General features: G+C 46.8%; 1 long non-coding RNA gene across 1 annotated transcript in view; it reads left to right on the plus strand.

The window, feature by feature from the left end:
• Positions 1 to 1,297: 1,297 nt before the first annotated feature.
• Positions 1,298 to 12,186, plus strand: part of LOC146346527 (uncharacterized) — a 45,153-nt gene continuing 34,264 nt past the window's right edge. Inside the window, exons 1-2 of the long non-coding RNA XR_014789813.1 lie at positions 1,298 to 1,575; positions 11,767 to 11,862. This is a non-coding gene — a long non-coding RNA (uncharacterized LOC146346527). The remainder of the gene's footprint in view (positions 1,576 to 11,766; positions 11,863 to 12,186) is intronic.

Genomic DNA, 12,186 nt, shown 5'->3' on the forward strand with positions numbered 1-12,186 from the left:
GTGAATTGCCTAGGCAGGAGGAGGAGGAGGCACGGTGCTCATCCCCGCTGCTCACTAGCTGTCTTCTCCTCATGAGTGGCAGGGGTCATGTGATGCACCTTCTCCTCCTCCTCCTCCTCCTACCTGGTCAGCTGTCAAGGACAGCCGACCAGCAGCACAGCATGACCCTGCTGCTGGCTAGCTGCCTTGTCCTCATGAGCAGGAGACAGCTAGCAGTCCTTGAGGGTGTTCACACCAGCGATTTACCCCCTCAATTCAATTGACAAGGCACAGTGGGATCTCAAGGCTCCAATACTCCTTTGTTTGGTTTATTGCCTTAGGAAGAAACTTCGACCCTTCGTTATAAGGATCCTGCAGGTTAAAATGGGGCTGGTTTCTGTCGTATTTACTCCTCTCTTTCCTAGGGATGACGGAGAATTCTGCCACGGATTTCAGTGAGGCCGAATGCACTGGCATTTGGCCCCCCGAAATCCGTGGCAGAACGGCCCGCCCCCCCGCAGATTCCCCCTGGGACAGCACTTATCTGGGGCGGCAGCGGTGGCGGTTCTGCCGGTGGCAGTGGCTCCGGCAGTGGCGGCAGCGGCTCTGGCAGCTGGTCTCCTGGCCGGCCGCAGCCAGGCTGCTGCCACCGCCATTGCTATCCTTGCAGCCGTGATAGGCTACATAAGAATTTACGTAGACTATCACGGCTAACCCCTCCCCCCAAAAAACCCCAGTGTACGCAAATGGTGGCGGCTAAGGCGGCTACCATTTGCGTTCCCTATTTTTCGCCGATTTATCTTATGTAAATATTTACGTTAAGATAAAATGACGAAAAAGGGGAACGCAAAGAGAGTAGTGGGCACTATTTGCGTTCTTTTATTTTTCGTCGTTCTAGCCTACGTAAATATTTACGTAGGCTAGAATGGCAAAAAGCCATTTGTGGCTGCAGCAGCAGGCCGAAAGACCAGCTGGAGCCGCCTCCTCCTCTTCCCCAGGTAAGTTTCGTTCCAGGGGGAATTCCACGGGGTGGCGGGGGGTGGGATGCTATTCTACCACAGGTTTCAGGGGGCTGAATGCCAGTGCATTCGGCCTCACTGAAATCCATGGCAGAATTCTCTGCCATCCCCAGATAAACTATTTGTTTAAACCAACACCATTTTAAAGAAAGAAAAAGGTCCTGGAGCCCTGCACGATATATTATTCTCCTTGCTAAGCTCCAGGACCGGCATGGTCATTTTAAATGGTTTTGTCTTTCTTTAAAACAGTGTTGCTTTAAACAAATAGTTTATCTCTCAGGCACACCTAAGACAGCCTCCTTTTGGGAAGCCCCTACAAGGAAGAGGAAGTGTTTTGGCTGAAAGTAATTACTGCACATCAGGGCAGGGGGCAAACATATGTAAATATTTACAAAAAATAGCAATTCTTATGGAGATTATGCAGACTCACAGAGACAGCTGGGCACAGGAATTACAGTTGTCAGTACAGATTTACCTACATAATTTTTGGAGCAGAAAAAAAAGAAGAATTCCAGGGGCTTGTGAACAGTGGAACGGAGCACTGGACGCAAACTGCAGAAGTCAAGTGGTACAGAAGGTACACAGTTCATACATCCCTATTACATACTGCTGCTTGAGAATGATGAGTAGTTGCAGAGTCAGGATGATCTTTTCCTAAGCTTGCTGGGGAATTAAGCCAGTCTTTTCTCATCCACCTGTTCCTGTAGACTTCTGACAGCTGCTGAATGCACAGATAGATCTCTTCTGGGTTTGCTAGAAGGCCTTCCTCTGCTTTAGCTTCTTTCCTTCTTCCTACCTCCTCCTTTACCTTCCAGTCTTTGTTCCTTCTAGTTGCTCCTTTCAGCCACTCTTCCAAAGCCTCTTTACTTCAGCTTCCTCTTTCCTCCCTTGAGCTTTTAGCCTTCTGGCTTTTATTCTGTGCTTCTGCCCCACCTCTTCCTCCTCCCTCAGAGTCCTGGATCCATTTAAAGGGCCCCTGTCCTGATCTCCTTGTCTTGTGTTTGGGGCTGCCTACTGCTGCTAGACAACTAGGAATAGGAATACCTAGGGGATTGTACATGCCCTGTGATGTGTCCTCACACCTTCATACAGTACTTTTTGTCTCTGAAACATGGTGGGTTTAAATATAGAAGATTCCCTTTGGCACCTTTGAGAAAATGTTCTCTTTTTGCATTCCTTCAAGAGAGCAGGGGGCCAATCATAGTTCTTGAGGAAGCATTCCACAGTTCGTGAGTGATACAGGAGAAGGATCTTTCAAGTATGTCTGAGGAACAGGCCTCTGGGGGTCATGGTGTCCTTAAGAGCACCTCTCCTGCAGATCTTAACCAGGCAGGTTCATAAGAAGGCAGAAGGAGTGTATATTCTCCCCAAATTGGTAGGTAGGGTTTTCCTCATTCATAACATGAATACAGAGTCTGTGCTTTGTGTTTTTGACTACTGGCCTCTTCAACCACTCTTCAAATGCTAACACAAACACACATGCATGCATGCACATTCATTTATTTCTGTATTATTCTGTGGTTGGCTCAGCCTGACAGGCCAACATGGTCATATAGCATCTACTTCAAATTGATGGTGGTAGCCAGATGTGCAACCAAATATGAAAGAAGCTGTTTTTGCACTATCCAAACTGCAAATGCTTCCGCTAACACATGGACTTCTAAATGATCAGTACTGCAAAGCTTAAGAATAGGCCATGGTCAAAACTGGGTCTTGTGTTTTTGTTTTTAAAAACAGACACCTGGACACCTTCTGTCTGCTCATGTTTATGTAGATTTTGTGGAGGATGCATCTGTTCAATTTCCCCCCCCCCCTCCATAACATACATACACTCCAGACGAGAGGTAATTTAGTAGCTTCCTGAATCCAAGCCACACGCAGGCCTGGAGGTGGGAAAAGGTCTGTTCAGCTATCATAAAAGCTGCCAGCTAAAGTCCAGCTCACTTGTAACATGTGTTTAGAGTAGGGACTATAGGTAGTGGGGGGAGGGGAGAGGGATACGGTACACCTGTTCTGCTTTGAAAAGTGAAGAGAACTGGGTTTTGTTCTTGTTTTGGTGCATATTTCTAAGTGGCGATGTAAGATCAAGCAAAGATTGGCATGCAGGGTACTGAAAATAATGAAAGATATTTTGGGCAGCATCCTACCATGCAGATAGCAGATGAGTAAATCGTCTGCAACATTATGTGTGTAAATAGAAATGTAGCCAGCAATTTATTAGTGGGAACCAAAATGGTAATGGTAAATAACTGGAAGTGCACTAAATGTTTTTTTAAAAAATGTAGAAAGAAAGAAAGAAAGAAAGAGAGAGAGAGAGAGAGAGAGAGAGAGAGAAAGAAAGAAAGAAAGAGAAAGAGAGAGATTGAGAGAGAAGATGTGGGATATGGAAAGCAAGATCTGGCAGTCTTAACTCTCTGATTTTAAATGATTAGCAAGATATATAAATAAAATAGAAAGTTGGAATGGGAAGTGAACATACAGGCAAATATTGATAGTCTTGTCAAAATATAATATTTATATATTAGAAGAACAGAAATATTGTTATTGTGAGTACAATATTTGTATGGCATTTTACATTTTATGATTTAAAAGAACTTTGGTACATCTGGTGCAGTATTACTCTGATCGACAGCATCTCTTCGGGGTCTCATGGAAATAAAGTATTTTCCTACTACTGGATCCTTAAAAACAAACTAACAACAACAACAACAAAACATGGAATTGAATCTAAGACCTCCTGAATGACAAAGGATGTGCTTTATCACAGAACTTTATCAATGACAGAAGCTGTGTAGTCAAACCTGAGAAACAAGAACCACTTACAAGAGCAGGGGATTGGAAACAGGAATTGAAAGGGAAAGTGTGTGTGTGTGTGGGGGGGGGAATCTCTCCAGAATGCTTGGAGGGTTACTCAAAACAACTTTAATAGGAGTTCAGTCAGAATGTATACCACAGGTCAAGAAAGGTGACCTCTTGGACTTGTGATACAAGTGTCTTTAACAAGCAGTGTCAAGGAAGATATTAGAAAAAAAGATTCCTTCAGAAAATTAAAGTCATGCCCCAAAGAGGATAACAAAAAGGAACACACACTTGGGCAAAAGAAATGCAAGCAGACAATAACATCACAACCAACAATAAAATTATTTAAGTACATGAGAAGTAAAAAAAAAAAAAAAAGGTAAAGGTGTCCCCATCCAGTCGTGTCCTACTCTAGGGTGTGGTGCTCATCTCCATTTCTAACCCGAAGAGCCAGCGCTGTCTGAAGACGCTTCCGTGGTCATGTGGCTGGCATGACTGAACACCAAGGTGCACGGAACGCTGTTACCTTTCCCACCGAAGCGGTACCTATTTATCTACTTGCAATTTCTTGCTTTCGAACTGCTAGGTTGGCAGAAGCTGGGATTGAAGATGGGAGCTCACTCTGTCACGCAGCACTCGGGTCTCGAACTGCTGTCCTGCCGACCTTCCGGTCTGCAGTTCAGCATCTTAACCAGTAAGCCACCGCGGCCCTACATGAGAAGTAGGGAACCATAAAGGCATTGTGGAAATAACAGGGTGGTTAGCTTAAGGACTCTCCTATGTGAATTGGTGGGGCATGTTATTAAAGATAACATTACAAAAGATGTAGAAGGACATGTCTTGGTGAAGAATAATCAACACGGCTCCTGCAAAGGCAAGCCCTGCCTCACTAACTGTTTAGAGTTCTTCAAGAGTGTCAACAAGTGGGGTGAATACAGGTGATCTGGTAGATATTGGGTAGGATCCAATGATGCCATAGTGCTGGAGGCCAGCATCACCAGTTCCCAGCGTGCGCATGGCCCCTACCAGCAGCAGCGACAATGTAGTGCTTTCAGGGGCAAGCCCCCAAACAACTGGAAATGCAAGTTTCCAGAAGGGGCAGGCCATGCCTTCCAGAAACATGCATTTCTGGTCATTTGAGGGCTTGCCCCTGGAAGCGCCACTTCACTGCCGCTGGTGGCAGGGCTTGTGCATGGGCTGCTGCCAGTTCTGGCCACCAGCAGTAGGGGATCATTTGATCCTACCCATTGTTAAGTTGGACTTTTGAAAGGCCTTTGAGGAGTCCCTCACCACAGATCTCTGAGCAAGTGTAGCGATCACGGGATGAAACAAACACTTATGGATTGGTAATTCATTAAAGAGCAGGAAGCAGGAATAAATGGACAGTAATAGAGGAATGTAAACACTGGTTCTCCCAAGGATATGTATCAGGATGAGTACTTTTTAATGTATATATTTTATCTTATTTTCATCCCATCTTTCCACCCAAAAATGGCACTCAACGCGACTTACAGACCCAATGGAAATTGATAACAATACATTGATATGAAATAAAAATATAACTATTACAGCAAAAATATTATTAAAAACAACCCCTGATATTGTCCACAAACTTGTTCAGAAACCATCTGGGATTCAGAGTGAGCAGCAAGGTGGCCAAATTTGCGAATGCCACCAAATTATTTAGGATGGTTAAAACAAAAAGGGACTATGAGGAGAGGGAGAACATCAAAATGGTGAATGCAATTATAGGGATGTATGAAAATTCCACCACGGATCTCGGGGAGGCCGAATGCCAGCGCATTCAGCCCCCAGAAATCGGTGGCGGAATGGCCCGCCACCCCCCGGGATGAGATTTACCTTGGGCGGATCTTCCTGGCGGCGGCAGCTCCAGCAGCAGTTCAGCGGCGGCGGCTGCAGCTGCCAGTCTTCCGACCGGCTGCCGCCACTGCCATTTCCAGTAAAAAAAAAAAAAGTGATAGGCTACGTAAAGATTTACGTAGCCTATCACAGCTGACTTTAAAACAACAACAACAACTCGTGTACGCAAATGGCGGCGGCCACGGCCGCCGCCATTTGCGTTCCTCATTTTGGCACATCTTAGTCTACGTAAACATTTACGTAGACTAAGACGGCGAAAATAAGGGAAAGCAAATAGCGTAGCGTCCGCTACACTATTTACGTTCCCCTTATTTTCGCCGTCTTAGTCTATGTAAATCTTGACAGAGTCGTCGAGGCCGGGCGAATTTCGGCCGGGCGAGGTGGGAAGCCTCCCCCCCGGCCTGAATTTCGGCCGGGCGAGGCGGGAAGCCTACTCCCCCGGCCTGAACTTCGTGGGGGGAGCAGCGAAGCGCCTCCCCCCCACCGCGAACAAGCTTCGAGGACAGGTAAGTCACTTTCGTCCACCCCTAGGTACGAATGAGAGCTGAGCTGAAATTTCTCAGAAGTCTTTTTTTCTTTGGAAAAAAATCTGAGCCTTTTCTGTTTCTCACCTGTCTAAACCATTTTTTGCAGGATTTTCCCTGAATATTCTCCACCATTTTTTGTGTGACGGCCGCTATCCCCTGCTCTCATAATTAGGGATGTACGGGCTGTGCAAAATCCACTCCGTCTCTGTTTTGTGGATTGTCAGGTGCCTTTTGTTCTGTCATCCACCCACAGACAGATGTGATTTTTATTTTTACTTTTGCCATGTGGAAAAATACACAAATACTTACGAAACTATTTATGTAAGCGTTTACATAACTTACCTTCGTATGTAACATTCTGTGTATTGTCCCCCATTCCATTCAATGTTTCCTCAGCAGAAACGTATGGATTTTCCTACGAATTTATACGAGTAAATTTGAAGAAAGTAAAAAAAAATAAATCCAAAAGTCAATGGACTCTGCACAGCCTGAGTCCACATCACTCTGCCACGGATTCTGCAGGTCAGATTCTTGGAAATCTGAGCTTGTTTTAGTCCATTTCAAATTTCTCTAGCATCTCATAATACCCCTAGGCATTGACACTAGATCCAGGAGATAGTGGAAGATGCAAAATGGTGGCAAAAGTGCTGCTTGCATCACCAGCAGCAACAACAAGAAGAATACCTTAGGAAAAGAGAGAGAGAGAGAGAGAGAGAGAGAGAAAGAAAGAAAGAAAGAAAGAAAGAAAGAGTGCTACCACTGCTAATGGCAAGCCCCACACCTGAGAAACAGTGGGAGGATTTCTCCTCCCCCTGGAGACATTTGGTGAACTGATCTCACCATTTTCTTTGCCCCTGCAAGTCGGGTGGAGAATTTAAAGATGCCATTTGCACTAGGGCTGTGAACCACTTCGGCCTGAGGCCTGAACCCCGAGTCGAAGCTGGCTGCTTCAGGTCACTTTGGACCTCTTCCAAGGCAAAACAGAGGGGGCATGAAGTGATCCGGAGCGGGTTGGGGGCTCTCTGAAGCACTCAGTGCATTTCAGAGCTTCAGCATCCCCGGCCCAGCTCCCCCGGCCCACCCACACTGGCGCCTCTGGGTTCTTACCTGAGCTGCCTTCTCTGCTCTGCCTTCTCCATGCTGCTGCCACCACTGCCACCTTTTCCTTGCTGCTGCTGCTGCCTTCACTGCCACCACCTTCTCTGTGCTGCCGCCACAGCCTTCTGCTCACCACCGCCACCTCCTCTGTCACCGCCTGCCACCACCACCTCCCGCCAGCTCCTGAGGCCTGGATGCACGACGACTCTTCTTGCAGGGAGTCACCATTTTTAAAATGGCAACCTCCTGGAAGTTCCTGGAGATTGCCATTTTAAACATGGTGACTCCCTGCAAGAAGAGGCCCAGGCCTCAGGAGCTGGCAGCGGGCAGCAACGGAGAAGGCGGCAGCAGCGGTCAAGGTGGCACGGCAGCGGGTGGCAATGGAGGCAGTGGCGGCAGAGGACAGCAGAGGCATCAGCGGAGGAGGAGGAGGTGGCAGCCCAGGTAAGGAGCTGGGGGTTTGCACAGGGGTGACGGGGGGACCCAACGTGGGATTCGGTATCTGATTCCTGGTTCAAGTCCGAGTCAGGTTGGGTCCCCTCTGAATCAGCCCAAGCCAAATCGGGCCCACCTCTGAAGCCACGAAGCAGCTTCCGAGTCGGATTGGGGGGTCCCTGCACAGCCCTAATTTTCACACAGCTCTAGTAGGGACTTTGTATAATATGTCCCGCCATTGGGTGGAGGTTAGAACAGTAGATAATCTATTGTCTCCTCTCCCTAACTCTGATTCCAGGGTATCATTGTATCATGGGATCGTTATTTCTGATTTGGTAGAGGCTTGACTGAAATCTAATCCTGATTATTCCTCTCTTGGCAAATTGCTCCAACATAATGTAAAGTAGACGTGCTTCGGGGTTTCTAAATCATGTGGCTTTGTCTAGACTAAATTGCTTTCCAGCAAAAGCACGCATGGGGCGGGGTGGGGGAGGCCTACACAATACATACCGTTATTGCTATTTGTCGAAAAGATGCATTTCCCTCCGATACGATAATTGAAATTCAAGCTGTGGATTATCCAATTTGACATTAATATTAGTTATTTGTGGGCCAGCTTTTGCCCCATCCACTGAACAGAATTCAACGGGGTGGGAGGGAGGAAACAAGGAACCTGCCAGGAATGGAAATACACGGCACCATTACGTGTGGTGTTCCATTTGTAAATCACTTAGATGATAATAAAAACCCAGGGGAAGGAATCAGAGTGGCAAAGCTCAAGTTTCCAGATGCTAAATAATTCAGAGAGAGGAGAGGGATCCCAGTGTTGTGAATGTGGAGCCCAAAACAAAGCAAACAATGGAACCTGTATGGACGGATGGAATTATAAAGTCCGTTTGAGTGTTTTCTTAAATCTTCAGTGATATATATGTTTAGTTTTTGTTTTTTAAATCATTGATGTAGGTTTATACCCTGCAAGTTGGCTGAGAGTTCTAAATACCTTTAAAAATGCAGAGTTCAGTTTCCTAGGCAGCCAACAAGACAAAAGGCTTCAGGGCTCAGCCATGGCTATGTGGCAGTAAGCAAAACAGTGGACATATCCACCATTCCATTTTCAGCTCATTTCATATCCACCAGGAGCTGAGCTCCCATGCTGAGGATCCCATGACCTCCATAAGTCCCAAGAGACTGGTAACCTTATTAATACTGACATTGGAGGCAGGGTTACACTCTAACCCAGGGGTGTGGGGCCTCTTCCATCACAAGGGCTGAATTCCATTTAGAAGAAGATTTAGAGGGGTGCATTCCAGGGGTGTGTGGGGCCAAAGGTAAAAGGGGCAACAGCAAAGGGGATGGGGTCAAAATATCAAAAATATCAGCATATTTTAGCTTTTTAGCTTCAAGCTCTTAGCGCCTATAACTAAGCCTTACAAGAGACTTTGTGAAAGAGGAAAAACTGCATAAAAGCTGGGAAATTACCAAGCGATGGGTGATTGGGGCAAAGGGGTGGAGCCAGTGGAAGAAGGCATGGCCACATAGGGAACCCAGGAAAGCAGATTTGGTCCCCAGGCCTGAAGTTCTCCACCACTGGTGTCCCCAAGTAGACACCTTTACTTTCTCCTTGGGATGTACAGATTTTGTAAAATCCACCCCATCTGCGTTTCAGATTGTCAGGTGCCTTTCATTCAGTTGTCTGCTCATTGATGGAATTGGATTTTTTGCTCATTTCCTGAGTTTGCACAAATTTACACTTGTGACAATGCAGACATCCCCCTCAAAATGTGCAAATCCCCCCAATGCACATTTTGATGCTTTAGCCTATGGGGGAAATGCACACCTCCGGCTGGTGTTTTGTTTATTTTGTCTATTTTTCTATGACTACATTTGCATAAGATTCCAGAAAATAAACAAACAAACAAACTGATCCACAAGTCTGCAGAATCTGTGCAACCTGGGAAAAGACGTTCCGCTGCAGGTCGGTTTCATAGAAATTCAAACTCAGTTATTTCCATTGTGGATTTCCCTGACATCTCTACTTTCTTGCACAGAAATGATTACAGCAACTAGATGCTAACTGGGACATTTCCAATGGAACACATTTCAGCACTCTTGAAATAAATGCTGTGGTTACCAGTCAATTTCTGGGTATAATTGGAAATTCTACTTCTTATCCTCATCCTTCGCAGCTTCCGAGGCGGGGTTGGACTCGATGGTCTTGTAGGGCCCTTCCAACCCTACTATTTTATGACTATTCTATGATGACCTAAATAGTTTTGAAGTAGGTGTTGAGAAATGTAATTTTTGTGAGAACAAGTATGAAGTGACCAGATCCATACTTCCCAAGCAATCATAGGTATCCTTTGAATTCTGCACTTTTCCAAATTTTGCAGTGTAGTTCTCAACTCAAAATATGTAACAAAATGTGTTTTAAAATATGTATTTCTGGATAAAAAATGTTTGGAGGTGCAGTTTTTGAGACAAAATACATCTTGTTGAGAAAATAAGTTCAAAAATACATATTTAAATATGACTTTTCAGGAAGATTTTTTTTTTTTTAAATGCAGGTTAAGATGGACTAGGGCTGTGCAGGGACCCTCGATCTGACTGGAAAGCTGTTTTGCAGCTTCTGACGAGGGCCCGATTCAGCTCTGGCAGATTCGGGGGGGGGCCCTGACCTGACTCGGCCCCGAACCCAAAGCGGGATTTGGATGGCAAACCCAGCTTCAGGTCCCCCCCGACTCCCCCACACAACCCCCCAGCTCCTTACCTGGGCCATCGCCTCCTCCACCACAGCCATCACCTTCTCTGTTGCCAAGCCACCACCCCCACTGTGTTCTCCTTGCTGCCACCGCCGCCTTCTCCATCTCTGCTGCCACCAGCTCCTGAGGCCTGGATGGGCAGCAGCTGGTCTTCTTGCAGGGAGCTGCCATTTTAAAAATGAAGACTCCCTGCAACAAGAGTCACCGTGCATCCAGGCCTCAGGAGCTGGTGGCGGTGGAGAAGGCAGCAGCGGAGGTGGCAAAGGCGGCAGTGTGGCAGTGGCGGCAGCGTGGGGGCGGGCAGTGGTGGTGGAGAAGGCGGCGGCGGCATGAAATATAGATTTCAATTTACCCAGGACCACTCAGTTGATCAGGCTGAGAGGTCTGGGATCTTAAAAAAACATGCACACAACCAATGTAGATGAAAGAAAAGGAGACTTATTGAAATAAAAGGAATAAGCAAAAATAGAACCTACACAGAGAGTTGCACACTCTCTGAGACTTAAGAGGATGCACACCTCCTAGCTACAAACTTAATTACCAAGAAATCTCAGAGTTTCAGGCTCTCTGAAGCTCAAGAGGTTGCATGCCTCTTAGATAAGAGCCCGAAACTAACAATCCTCAAGAAGTTGTGCCCTTCTCTGAGGCTTAAGAGGTTGCGTACCTTTTAGGTAGGGATGTATGAAAGTGACTTACCTTTTAACGAACTTGATTCGAGGTGGGGGGGAGGTGCTCCGTCCCTCCCCCCGAAATTCTGGACGGGGGGGAGGCGCTCCATCCCTCCCCCCTGAAATTCTGCCCGGGGGGGAGGTGCTCTGTCCCTCCCCCCCCTGAATCCTGGCCGGCCGGGTCCACAAATGGCGGCGGCCATAGCCACCGCCATTTGCGTCCCTGCAGTCAGCCGTGATAGGCTACGTAAATGTTTATATAGCCTATCACGGCTGATTTAAAAGAAAAAAAATCGTGCGTATGCAAATGGCGGCGCCCATGGGCGCCGCCATTTGTGTTCCTTATTTTGACATGTCTTAGTCTATGTAGATGCTACGCTATTTGCGTTCCCCTTATTTTTGCCATCTTAGTCTACGTAAATGTTTACGTAGACTAAGATGTGTCAAAATAAGGAATGCATACGTGCGTACGGGCGTGTTTTTTTTTCTTTTAAATCAGCCATGATAGGCTACGTAAACTTTTACGTAACCTATCACGGTATTTTTTAAAAATATAGCCTATCTATCACGTTTTTGTTCTTTTTTTTACTGGAAATGGCAGCGGTGGCAGCTGGTTGGAAGACCGGCCGCCGCAGCCGCAGCCGCACTGCCGCCGCACCGCCGCCGGAGCCGCCGCCGCCAGGAAGATTCGCCCAAGGTAAGTCCCGTCCCGGGGGGGGCGGGGGGCAGACCGTTTTGCCACCGATTTCGGGGGGCCGAATGCGCTGGCATTCGGCCTCCCCGAGATTCGTGGCGAAATTCTCTGACATCCCTACTTTTAGGTAGGAACTTAGTTACCTAAATGTGGTGCGCTAAATTACTAAATATACAGTTGGTTCCTGTTTGTTGCTCAGCTCCAGATCGGTCCATGCTGCAAATGGCTCACTGAGGCATGATACAGTGTCAGCCAGGCCCAAGCCTAAGCCTGCTGCCTTATATCCTAAACCCAAATGGTTAAGTATGACAGAACAAAGATAACTGT

The sequence above is a fragment of the Heloderma suspectum genome, chromosome 4, assembly GCF_057233095.1.
Source record: "Heloderma suspectum isolate Gila_16-S chromosome 4, 16-S_ref, whole genome shotgun sequence".
Taxonomy (NCBI): Eukaryota; Metazoa; Chordata; class Lepidosauria; order Squamata; family Helodermatidae; genus Heloderma; species Heloderma suspectum.